General features: G+C 37.8%; 1 protein-coding gene across 3 annotated transcripts in view; it reads right to left on the bottom strand.

Moving 5' to 3' along the window:
- Positions 1–13,616, bottom strand: part of PRKCA (protein kinase C alpha) — a 191,809-nt gene that overhangs the window by 122,328 nt on the left and 55,865 nt on the right. The window lies entirely within an intron of this gene.

The raw sequence follows: 13,616 nt of genomic DNA, 5'->3' as shown, positions 1-13,616 counted from the left end.
CCCAAAATCGAAAGCTATCTCCCACTCATCTCAACCCACACATATTCTTCCAAATACATGCACTGTAGACTTTCATACACCTCCAGATTGTAATTCTTAAATTCCAGACATATTTATAATTCCCAACATGATCACTCGTGAATCATTTACACCTCTCTTTTGTCTGAAAAAGGGCTATGAAAGACAGCTAAGAGATTTTTAAAATCCATAATAGAAACATAAATAACAAGCAGAGTTAGATATTAAAGTATAAAACAGCAATTTTTATCCTATATGCTACAAAAAACCCATAAATCGTATTTATTAAATTCAGAATCAAATACAAGTTACATCAGACCAGAAGCACTAATTTCATTTTTTCCCCTTTTGCCTAGGATCTTCACATCTGTACTGGACTGGAAGCAAATCCTTTTGCATTCTTTGCCAAAAACAGCCTTTGACACTAATAGTCCTCCCCTGTAACTCTTCTATAATTAGGATATCCAAGGAGCATGTTTAAAGTATCCTAGTAATTAATAGGTATAAAATATTGTATAGCATGTAAGAGAGAAATTAACCCTTAAGATAATTATTTAAGACATTTACAGGTTTATATCCTGCACTTTTAGTTGGACCTTGAAACAAACTGAATGAACAAATTAATTCAAAAATTGATATCTAAAACTTCCTTCTCTTATTTGACATTTTCCAGGTAAGTTTGCTACCTGCAAATTTGGGGATTACAGCCCAACACAGCACATCTGTAAAATACCAATTTGGGAAAGACTGCATTGAAAATAGTATTTCAGTTAACATGCTGGAATATAGACCGACAGGTAACATTTAAATTCTAAATAATAGCAATGCATAAGATGCTATACAGGGATAAAAAATAGATTACTAGCCCAGGATAATAAACAGTACTTCTGGTTTTCTTTACCACTTAAGATTCCTGAAATAGGGCTTAGCCCAGGATGGTTTCCAAGATGGAATTCTACTATTTGGCGTGTACAGTGAAAAATAGATTTTATAGTATTGTACAGAAACAACATTGTAATCATATTTTTACCATGGGAAGTTGTTTTCTATATCCAGAAGGAAGTTTAAGAATATAATTTTGTTAGTAGCAATATAGTATTAAACTATCATGTGCATTCAGTTACTTCTCTAAGGAACACATTTTAATATACTTTACCTTAAAGCAAAACTAATTTTTCTGCTATTTCTCCCTTGCCTGGAGCTTAGATGGAAAAAAAAATGAGAAATATGAATTCACAAAAACAGCCAAGGTTAAAATACACTGAATGACTTGTACAATGCTGGAAACATTAAACAAACTGCACAAACAATGGACTGTCTTTTATTACTTGACACACTGAAAACTATTAGAGAAAAATAAATACAGGAAGATTACTTCTTTTAAATTATTTCTATATTTAGATATTCAACAACTGTGCTTCAAATACCTTCTAGATTAATTATTATACACTTTCAAACACAGCAAAGCACATTGGTTTCATTAAATCTTGGCATAGGGACGTCAAGAAGCACAAAAGCGAATATGGTATTTGATTAATGGCAAAAACAATATACACTGGGAAAGCCAAATGCCTACAGACATGTATAGAATTCTGTAAGAGGAAGGATACTGTTAAATCAACAGTGAATAAGCAACCATCAAATGGGACTACATACACAGTGAGCAGAACACCCTTCCTTTCACATGCAAAAACATCTTTCAGAAAGTAACTGCTTTTTCCTACAAATTAGATTGCTTCATTTGTAAATATCATGGGGCAGGCTTGGGTTTAAACTATAGCTTAATTGGAGAGTATAAATATAAACAAGTGTCTCAGGGAAGACTTTCTCACGCTTCTGAGCCATGGAGTTGAGGGGCTATTGTCTATTATTCTTTAAACTTCCAGCCATCCAGCAAGGCACTAGCTTACTTGCTGATCTCTACAAAATTTTGGCAATAACTATGAGAGACCTATAATTGAACCTAGGACTCCTTTCTGGATCTCAGATGCAAGATTTAAACAGCAGATGAACCAAAGCTTTAAATCACTGTCCAGGAAAAATTATTGAAGTTTTGCATACATCGAAAGTGTATAAGTGCACCTCAGACATAGAAAGTATAAGCAATTGATGTCACACCTAAACAGACATACCCCTGATTTAAGAATTTATATTTTTCCCAGGCCAAAAGCTCCCATTTGGGGGGGGGGAGAAAACTTTTTAAAAGGTAGTTAATGGAGCTATCAATTTCATTGAGCATGCAATTAAAATTAAATATAGTTAATATTTAACTCCAAATGTGTTTTAATACATTTCTCATTCTATCACTTGGAGATCCCTATGCCAAAAAATTTAGACATCCTGATCTGCCACTGCAAAATAGGAGAGAATACACAGTCAGGCAATGATATTGCCATTTATTGCAGTAACATATCTTTATGTTATATTGAAAGCTGCTCTTTTTCAGTTAAAAACTGCTGCAATGTATCAGGACAAATGTCTATGATGATTCTCAGTCATCCAGGTCATGGTTTTCCCAAAGGTGCTTTCTCGTTTTTCTTTGAAGACGTTTCACTTCTCATTCAAGAAGCTTCTTGGGTGAGCTGAAGGAGGCTCTTGGGTGGGAAGCAAAACGTCTTCAAAGAAAAACCAGAAAATCCAGTAGTTTCTTCTTGAAAAAAGCGCCTTTGGGTATCAGAAGAAATTGCCAAAATTAACTTTTTTTAAAATGGAAGCCATTGTATCCAGCATTACTGACTTCCCAAAAATTATATTCCACATAGTTTAAAGACTACATGAAACATGCATTATGATAAATTATATTTATAGTACCACACAGTGTTTATTATTTTAACAGAAATTCATTGGAATTTAAAATTTTATAATTTTACAAAATTATGAAATATAAAATATATATGGTATTATATGCTATTATTGTTATTTGTATTCTGTATAGACTTTAATACTGATTTGGGAGATCAAAACCATTCAGATGTCTTTATCACTTATAAATAAAGAAAAAAACATAACTTCACAATGCTTTTAAACTGCTTGCTATTTACCTGATCCTATTTCTATTTTTTCCCCTGTTTCTTCCTTCTTGTTTGTCCTTGACTTATAATGGTTCATTTAGGGACCATTTTTGACAGTTATGACTGTTGCAGCATCTCCATGATCATGTGATCAAAATTCAGGTGCTTGGCAACTGGTTCATATTTATGACCGTTGATGTGTCCCAAGGTCATGTGATCCATTTTTATGAACTTCTGATGAGCAAAGTCAATGGGGAAGCCAGATTTGCTTTACAGCCATGTTACAAACTGATCAACTGCAGTGATTCAATTAACAACTATGGGCAAGAAAGGTTGTACAATGGGACAAAACTCACTTAACAAATGTCTCATTTAACAGAAAGTCTGGGCTCAATTGTGGTCATAAGTCGAGAACTACCTGTATATACACACACACACACACACACACACACACATACATACACACTTTTTAAAAAGTTCTATTCAAAGAAGGGAAAGTGGGAGAAGTAATCACTTTGATTTAGTGGTTAAGGCATCAGGTTACAAAGCAGTTCTAGTCCCACCTTAGGCATGAAAGCCAGCTGGCTAACAACTTTGGGCCAGTCCCTCTCTCACAGCCTAACACACCTCAGAGCAGGGTTGTTTTCATACAGAAAATAGGAGGAGGAAGGAGTATTAAGTATATTTACCACCTGGTGTGTTTTGTAAAACAAAATAATCATGGTGGAATATAAATAAAATAAAATTTAAAAAGGTAATCACTCTAGAGAAAGAAAATTCTGATCTGAATTATGGCCATTTGGAGGATAGGCTGGGCAGGCTCTGGTATACATATCTGACAGCAAAGGAATTTGGCAGAAGTAGATCCATACTCGGAAAGAGAATTAAGTCTGGCATGAGAAATGGATGCAACCTAATTCTAAGAAATCCAAAATTAGACAGAAAATACTAAGGTGTCCACTTTTTATCAAATAAAGTGATAGATGGAAAAAATGTTCTAGGAAAATAATTATCTTGGTGCATTTATTTTATGTCCACTGCTTTGCAATTTCTGTCATTTACAAGGTCTATTTGTCATGTAACACTAATCTGAGGAATCACTGCACTTAACATTCAGAACAAAGTGAATCCACTCTGGCAACATCCTTTTTATCTGGAATTAGCTATTTTATGTGTTATACAAAATCATATCAAACATTTTTGTTTATTCAATATTTCTTGTTCATTTTCTACTGGTAGCAGTGACAATGCAGAATTAAGACAAATAAAAATATAAAGCATGTCTATCAAATTAACATTTTATCAAAATGTAAAATGATAAGTGTTGGAAAACTGCTTTTTAAAGCAAGATTTAAACCTTCTAGATTTTTCACACAAATGCTGCTGATACCTCATTGTACTGGGCTGAATATGTCGAGTTTTCTTTAAATCCTAAAAGGACAACTAGAATTTTAAGGAGAGTTTCCTAACAATTCCTACACTATTATAAAACTCTGCTTTCTTTTGCTTCATTTTTAACATGCTCTTTCTGAATTTACCCTAGTAACAGTATGCAAAATACACCTCAAAATGCTTGCTCTAATGGATTTGTACTACACAAAAGCAAAACAGATTGAACCACCATGTCAAAAGTTCACTGAAAGTAGTAATTAAAGGCCAGGAAAGCCAAGGAATACTTTGCAGAAAATAAGGCTGCAGTCTTCTTACACTGGAAACATTAAAATGAAAAGCTTGGGAAGAAAGGTGTGCAACAGTTAAATAAACTTTAATTGCAAAGAAAAAAAGCTGATACATAGGAGTTTAGAAAATGGGTTGCTTACACGCATCCTTCAGAAAGGTATAATTATGATAACCATGATTGGCCCAGACTAAAATGTTGAACAGTATGATATTAAGATGTGATCCCATTGGCATTGCTCTAAGCCAGGGGTGTCAAACTTGTGGCCCACGGGCCGGGTGCATGACATGCTGGCCATGCCCACGCCCAGTTTAATGAAGGAGGGAAAAGTTCACGATATGTCACATGATGATGCCGTAATGACGCAAATTTGATATCCCTGCTCTAAGTAATGGACAGGGACCTGTCCATCTAAGAAGCTACTTCAGAAAGAGGAATCCTTGGTGCTCTTTGAGCTTGGATGCTTTTTTGCAGATGTTTCATTATCCAAACATCATCAGTGCTACTGCTTTGCTTTAAAAAGGCATGGGCATTAAGGGTTGATATACCATTTAGTAATTATTTGGCCTCTTAAAGGAATTATAGCTTTAGATGAACACCATGAGGTGCCAATTCTTTATTTCTATTCAAGATTGCAGGAATTGAAATGGAATGCTCTTAATTACAAAGAATACAACCTCCACAAGAGACAATTTACACAACGTCCTGGAGAAGGGAACAGTGTTCCCACGGTTATTCTTCTTCTCTACCTTCGAGAATAAAATTTAAAATACCAGTGCAGCAACTTTCAATGTTACCAAGATACACATGGAACAAACTGCAACAGTACAATTAAACTCTGATCCAGGGAACAAGCCTAAGCCTCTTATTCTGGAGGATCCATCAACAATCCCCTTTCTTGAGAAGACAGCACTGGCAGCAAGCTGAAGAGTTGACAGACTCACTCTAACAGAAAGGAACGCAACAACAAGCTGGTGAACATCAATTTACAGTACAGGTAGTCCTGAACTTACAACCATTTGTTTAGTAACCATTCCAAGTTACAATGGCACTGAAAAAAGAGACTTACGACCATTTTCCATATTTACGAATGCTGCAGCATCCCCATGGTCACATGATCAAAATTCAGATGCCTGGCAACTGGCTCATATTTATGATGGTTACAGTGTCCCCGAGTCAATGTGATCCCCTTTTGCAACCTTTTCACAAGCTAAGTCAATGGGGAAGACAGATTCACTTAACAACCACATTGCTAACTTAACAACTGCAGTGATTCACTTAACTATGGCAAGAAAGGTCATTAATAGAATAGAATAGAATAATAGAATACCTTTATTGTCACTGCATTTGAATACAGTGAAATTTGAAAGCTACTCCAGCACAGTGTTCCAAACACCACATCACAATCACACTACAGAGTTTTAAAAATAATAATAATAATAATAATAATAATAATAATAATAATAATAATAATAATAATAATAATAATAATAATATGGAGCAAAACTGACTTAACTACTGTCAAAATCAGAAATTTTGGACCACCTGTACAATACTTTATTTATTTATGTATTTATGTATTTATGTATTTATGTATGTATGTATGTATGTATGTATGTATGTATGTATGTATTTATTTATTTATTTATTTATTTATTTATTTATTTATTTATTTATTTATTTATTAACACATTTCCACTCCATTGCAATCAAAGTGGCTCTTCATAGTTCATATAGAATGTAAACAAATTTAAAATGTCCACGGTCGCGTAGAAAGAGGCAGAAACGTTATCAGGAAGGATAAAAACAACTATCGTCCACAAAGCAACAGTAATAAAGCCATAAAAAGTTAAGAGGATATGGTGAAAAGGAGAAAGCTCTCCAAATCAGTTAGCAAGCTGAGGCTGAAGGCTGCCTTGGGGATGCATAGCTAAGGAGGCTGCAATGCATTCTGAAGAGGGACAGGCCTTTTGCCAAAGCAGTTGTCTCACCATATTTCTGTCCCCAACAGTAGCATCTGAAGGCATCAACTCACTGATCTGCTAAGAAAACACTGTTACAGTTGGTTTACAGCTGCAATATCCCAGATCTGACCAGTAAAGCATAACCTGGAAAGGCAGATAGACTATCCATTCTGGAAGATAGCGGTTCGTATCTATCTCGATGGCATCCGATTGGGAAAAGCCGAGAGCCTCCATGTTTAGAGTATGTTTCCAAACATCAAGTGCTAAGGGCAAAAATTGGGAAGACCACCAAATGCATCTTTCTGAGCTTAACTTGCCCCAAAAAGGAATGTGGGGCTTGCTGTTCTGTACCACATATAGGATTGCTTGCTGCTAACCTAGGATAACGAATAACTAGAAACGGCTGTATCTTTTGGTTGAAATGAGAGAGTATCTTTAACTACAGCTCAAGCGGGAATGTACGGAAAGAGTTAATGCAAAACAACTCATGCGTTTTCCACAGGCAGCATAGCCCATAGCCAGGAATGAGAGGTCCAATTGCACATGATAAGTAGAAAGGCTCCCCATCTGTCAATGTCTTACTAATGATTTGTTCAATAAGCTATAGTTCATGTTCAGAAGCACAGTTGAAGCACTAGCTTAATGCATGACATATACACTGAAAAATGTAATGCCAGTTTAAGCATCCTTTTTAAAAAGGATATAAAAGTGCCTCACCTTCATAAATTAAAATAGACAGTCAATGAAGTATTTAGCTACATCTATCCATATTAAATATGTAAACGCATAGCTTGTTTTTCCTTTATATTTCCATTTAAAAAAAGAAGACCTCAATCAGCTAAATTAAAGCCATCAGTGAGAGCATTTGTTTCAAATCTCATTTTATGCATTGTAATCACTTCACAATTCTGGGCTGGCATCAATGGATTAATTTTTGATTGAATGGGCACATGGGTTTCCATATCGTCAAATATATATTAATCTCAAGAAATCAGGAAGCCATCTAAAATTTCAAATGATTACATGTTTAAAAATCATTAGCAGAAAAGTCATCAGTGAAATGAATCCAAATTTAAATCTGCTAAATCTACTAGGACCTTTTTGCTTTTAATACCTGCTGGCAGAGTAATGTCCCTTTGATACCATTTCCAAAAGCTGCTTAAGTCCCTTAATCCTAAAGCTCATGAAAGGATGCGTTTCACATATCTCCTTGCTTTAAAAATATTTCCCTGGTGCATGTTAAATGTTTAAAGCCTTGACTTAACTAAAATCAACACTGTCTTAACAATAAGACCAAGTTTTAATATGAACTAGGCTTATCTATTTTTATATGAAAGCTAAGCACTGGGAACTTGTTTATTAGCAGTTCCTTTAATTTTCCAGGTATGTTTGGATCATTCTGACTATTATCTCCCTAGCAGAGACTTTCAGGGAATTTCCAGATTATTGAGTCTGTCATCTGCACCTCTATAAATGTCTGGTTTGGCTCTGCAACCAAACAAGACAGACACAGACTTCAACGGATAATTAGAACTGCAGAAAAAAACAATTGCTACCACCCTGCCTTCCACTGAGGACCTATCTACTTCACGAGTCAAACAGAGGGCTGTGAAACCACTCATATCCTGGACATAAATTGTTTCAACTTCTGCCCTCAAAATGACACTATAGGGCACTGCACGCCAGAATAACTAGTTTCCTAGTATGATTTTGACTGCTTATTTAGTATCCTATTACTAAGTGTTGTATCTTATAATACTTGATGAATGTATTTTTATGTACACTGAGGGCTTATGCACCAAAGACAAATTCCTTATATGTCAAATCACAATTCTTCACCAATAAAGAATTCTACTCTATTCTATCTATGTGGCAGATGAGGTTTTTACAATGCAATCATCCTGCATCAAACACAAGATTTTATGAGGGGGACGTCCACAACGGACCACCTGCTTTTTCACTGGTAACAATTCTACGCTTGTCCTATTTCTTTCCCACAGAGAAAATATGCCAAGGGAACAATAAAGTGACAGGTGCACAACACCCTTTGATGGAATAGGTGAGGAGTCAAGCGGGAGAGAGATCTTGTACTCTGACTGACAGTTCAATGTAACCTGACTGGATTAAATGTCCCCTCTTCTCATTCTCTGTTTGAATATCACATCTCTAATATTATCTCAGTGAAAGTTTATTTGTATCAGAAGTGCAGCATTCATTCATTCATTCAAAATATTTGTATAGCTGCCAATGTTAAGCACAACTCTGGGCAGTGCACAATAACAATAAAATCCAAAGCTATAAAATCAAAAACCCTTAAGCTATAACCACAGAATCATAAAATCAAAACCCAGTGTGTTACTCAACTTCTTGGGATCAGGGCCGTCTTAACAGCTTTGTGGGCCCCAGGCACTGTACTGGGGCCCCTATGACAACTACTCCCAGGAATAAAAATGTAAATGGTCGATAAAATTAAACATTTATTTGCATTTTAGTATTAATTAAAAATGCAGTAAACTGTAACAAATATGTTGCTGTATTTATATGATACAAGGTGCACTGAAGGGTTAACATACACACATTAGTTTGGGGCCCCTATGCTCATGGGGCCCACTGGCAAGTGCCCATCAGGCCCATAATGCTGTTAAGACAGCCCTGCTTGGGATGCTCCACAACCTGCTCCAGATATCTTCATTCTATCCCAGTGCCTGGTAAAAAGCTGATTTAGATGGCCTTACCAAAAAAAGCTAAAAGGATGAGGGACAGATGAATCACCAGGAGGGACGGGGGGGAAAATGAAATAATGTAGCCTGTAGGATCTGAGACTTCAGTATTGCCTTAATGAACAGGTAGTAGTTTATGTAGTTTACACAGTTTTGTAGAATTAAGTCAGGAACATATATAGACAATTTAACAATTATACCAATATAGTCTTTGGTGGGGGGATTAACATTTAGGCTTGCACCTCATGGCAAACTTCCCCAGCTTATAACTTTCCAGCTTCGTTGGAACTGCAGCTCTCAATATTCCTCAATAGCACAGACTTTGGCCAACACACTTGGAGAGCATAATGTAGCTGCCTATGACCGAAGGAGATAACCAGGCTGAGCTTGTGGGGAGGGGTCAAACACACGAATCAGTTTGGAGTCATCACGCCCCCATAAGAGACCTAAGTCCATTCCCCCTTGAAGACCAATCTGGTGGCAATTTGCCTTGACCCTTAGTAGTTCTGATTCTTGCATACAGTAGCATGAAATAAACCCGTAGTGCTTTTGAACTTATCCTGGCTCCTGAGTTCTTTGACTTCAATGACTTTTCCAATGAGAACATACAGGACTTTTTATAATAGCCCTACCTCATGACCGGACATAATCAAATGAAACCGGGTTTTTCTGTTCAGGGAAATGATCTAATTCTCAAATCAGGGGCAAGGATTCCGTGTCCAAAGCAGTTTCCTGTACCTGCTTAATATTCTCCCAAACAGAATTGATTTATTCTATAGGATTCCAGTTGGAAAGGAATACAACTTATTTGGGTTTGCTATTGATGTCACTTTGAACTTTAATTCTAGTTATTTTTCAAGATGCCTTAATCAGATGGTTAAAAGGCATCCTTCCCAGAAATTTAAACACACACACACACACACACACACACACACACACACACACACAAAATTTGGTTTAGTAGTTGAACCACTTAAACACGTGGGTTAAAAGTTAGTCTAAATGAACATGATGTCTACCAGCAACCATGTTGTTTGACCAAACTACATGTCAGGGAGAAATCAACTCACAGCACATCCTCAATGTCAAATCGTGATATCTGAAACTGCAAGAACAATGATAGCTAAATGAAAAAGAGTTCAGGATTATATTAGGACAGCTTGCATTACCCGGAACCAGATTCCCCTACCCAAAAGACATTAAGAAGTGCAAATTTGTCAAAGCAACAAAATATGACTTTCAAGACAAGCTAACAAATTCACACTGCCCTATGCCTTCAATTTTCACAATGCATACAATTAATTTCAGAGGAGTACATGTCAACATAAACGTGATTTATTAAGGTTTAGGGCAAGGGCAGGATTTCCATCTGTATGAAGGAGGGGGGTGTATCTGTAGCAGCAGCATTTTTGTCCTAAAACACAGTGCAGAATAAGGCCTAAAAATATACTCTCCAACCTTTGCATGACCTTTCTAAATTTTTGGTGAGTCACTAACAGAGAGAAGTAATTAACTGCATTCAAAGAGCCTAATGCGATTATCCATTATACTGCAGCATCAGTAGAGCTACAGTGTCTCTTAGCCCAGAAAACACTCTCTTGCAGATTGAGGGAACAAGCCCTGCTTCCATCACTTACACCAGAGGTCCAAAACTTCCAAGAGCCCCAAGCATGCGGAAAGCTACACTCCAAAAATGGATGGATTCCTATTCTGGGAAATGCTTTGGGAATATTAAGGAGTGAAATGGCCGTCTTAAGCATTTATAAGACTTAATGCAATAATTTTGCCCCTTAATATCCTCCAAATCCTTTAAAAAAAGGCACACATACAAATCCCAACCCAACCCAAAGCAAAACAAAATTAAGAGGTAATCTGGAAGCCACAAAATGGATGCCGCAGGGTCATGTATGGTCCCTAGCCTTTGGGTCATATTTATAGTTCTAACTTACAGCAAACCACTTTAAAGAAAAAGTTTGACTGCTTCCCATCCCATGTTCTGTTTCCTAAACAGCCTGAGACCAGGAAGGGCATAAAGGGTGAAAGATAGTCAAGGCAGCAATGAATGGTCTCAATCGAAATGTCAACAGATACAGATATAAAGGACCCAGATGCCTGAGAAAAGGAGCAGCTGGGTTGAGCTCTCTTTGCAATATGTTCCTAGCACAGCATTGCACTGCAGTCCCTCAGCAGCTTCCAAGTTACAAAGAAGAGCGACAAGGCAATATTCCAAGAGACAAAGATTTAAAAAATGGCTGTTGAAAAGCCAGCAGTATTTTTTTTTTTAAATCGGGGCATGCTTCTACAAAGATGACACATAACACATACTTCAACTGACAAGGTTTCACTCAGGCCATTCATGCACCAATGGGTGTTTCACACAACCTTGTTCCTCTCATCCAAAGAATGAAAACAGCATTGTCTCTTCAAACTCAGTCCCTTTCATACAGGCATGCTCTGTCACAATGCTTGCACAAAAGGGGCCACACAGCAGGACACTGCTTTGAGCAGGTTTCCCAACTTGCTGATGAGTCTCCTACCGCAGAAAAGCCAAGTCCTATGAAGGTTTAGTTAACAAAGATGTCATATTTATTTGGCATGGCTTATTCTCAAATATATGCATGCCTCAATTTGGAACGTTCCTCTGAATGGATTGTTCTGGTGACACTTTCATATACAATGAGTTTGGAGCAAGAGACAGACCATGGCATGTTAATCCATTGCTGTCATGCCCCTGTTGGAGTCTGAGAGGAGGAACAGCCGACAGGGAGTGGAAGTGTGGCTCCGGAGGTTATGGAGGAGGCTGGGCAGTCAGAGGAAGACCCAGGCTCATCTCCTCTCCATCCTAGGGCACGAAGGGAAGAGAGGATAAAGGAGAGACATGAATGGCATGGTCTACAGGGGAGGAAAGGGCCTTGATCCTCTTCATGGGCTGCAGCTGTGAGAACTGGTTATAAGGACGGACATGTGTATGGGCCAGTGCTGGAAACAAAGCGTGGAAATATCTCTAGTCTGTCATTCCTCTCTGAGTTCCGATATCTGTGGACATCTTCAAACCCTTATCTTGCCTGGTTTCCTTAACTGCTTCAGTGTGGTTTGTGTTGTTTTTACTCTTTATAATTTATGGGCATTTTTAGTAGTAACTGCTTGTGGGGGAGTTTTTTTTGTCTCCAGTCAAGGATATTTGGAGCTTTGAAGCAAAGTGAAGGAATAAAAGGGGTTCACCTGTTTTTGTGACTGTGACTGTGTTTATTTTGTATCCCATCCTGGGGTATTCACAGTTCCTTTCGTATAGTTCTTCTTCCTTCTGGTCTGATAAATACCTTTGAGCTAGAATTGCCTACACCAGTGGTCCCCAACCTTTTTTGTACCAGGGACCAGTTTCACGATTATTCATTCTTTGCGGCCCGGTACAAAATGAATGAATAATCTTGAAAATGATCCACGGACCGGTACCGGCATCAGCACGCACGACCAAGGCAAGGTGAGCCGAACGACTGGCCAGCCAGCCGCCCCCCACTTCTCCCCGCCACCTTCAACTCCTCCTTTGTACCTTCTTGCGGTCGATGGGCTTTTCAGGCTCTTTCTTAATCTCCTCCTGAGTAATGCGAGACTCCACCGCCATCAGGACGGCTCTTCGTTCGAACCCGCCCCCCCTTCAACGAAACTAAGGCGCGAGGATTCCTTCAGCACCCAAACGCCGCTTTTCAACAACCAACGACCGACAAGCTCACCCGGAAGCACTTTCTCAAGTGCCATCAAAACAAGATGGCGGCGCCCAAGCAAAGTAGGCCCTACTTTACTTTCATTCTTTGCGGCCCGGTAAAAAATGATCCACGGACCGGTCCCGGTCTGGGGCCCGGTGGTTGGGGACCCCTGGCCTACACCACATGGTTAACATACAGGCTTATACTCATTACCTACCCATTCACTTACTCATTAAAGTTGTGTTATGAAGACCCAAAGCAGCACAGGTATCACAGAATCATCTTCATCAAGTTGGTGACTTCCACATATTAGACTTCAGCTTCCATAATTTGGGTAGCTATGCTATGCTATATTCAGAGAGTTGTATAAATTGGTCAACACAAGTAGCTGTCATCAAGCTGGGGAAGGTTTTCTTTTAAAAAATAGAAATGTAAAAATAAAGGAGACTTCTGAAGTACCTTTAATGTTCCCATGGTCAGGGGAAAAGATAAGTGGTTATTCAATGTTCTAGTACTATATG

This window comes from Notechis scutatus, chromosome 2, assembly GCF_049901735.1.
Source record: "Notechis scutatus isolate UNSWTSFEM ecotype Mainland chromosome 2, rNotScu1.2, whole genome shotgun sequence".
NCBI classification, from domain to species: domain Eukaryota; kingdom Metazoa; phylum Chordata; class Lepidosauria; order Squamata; family Elapidae; genus Notechis; species Notechis scutatus.
Note: the sequence above shows the minus strand (reverse complement) of the source record. Positions and strands in the feature narration are given on the sequence as shown.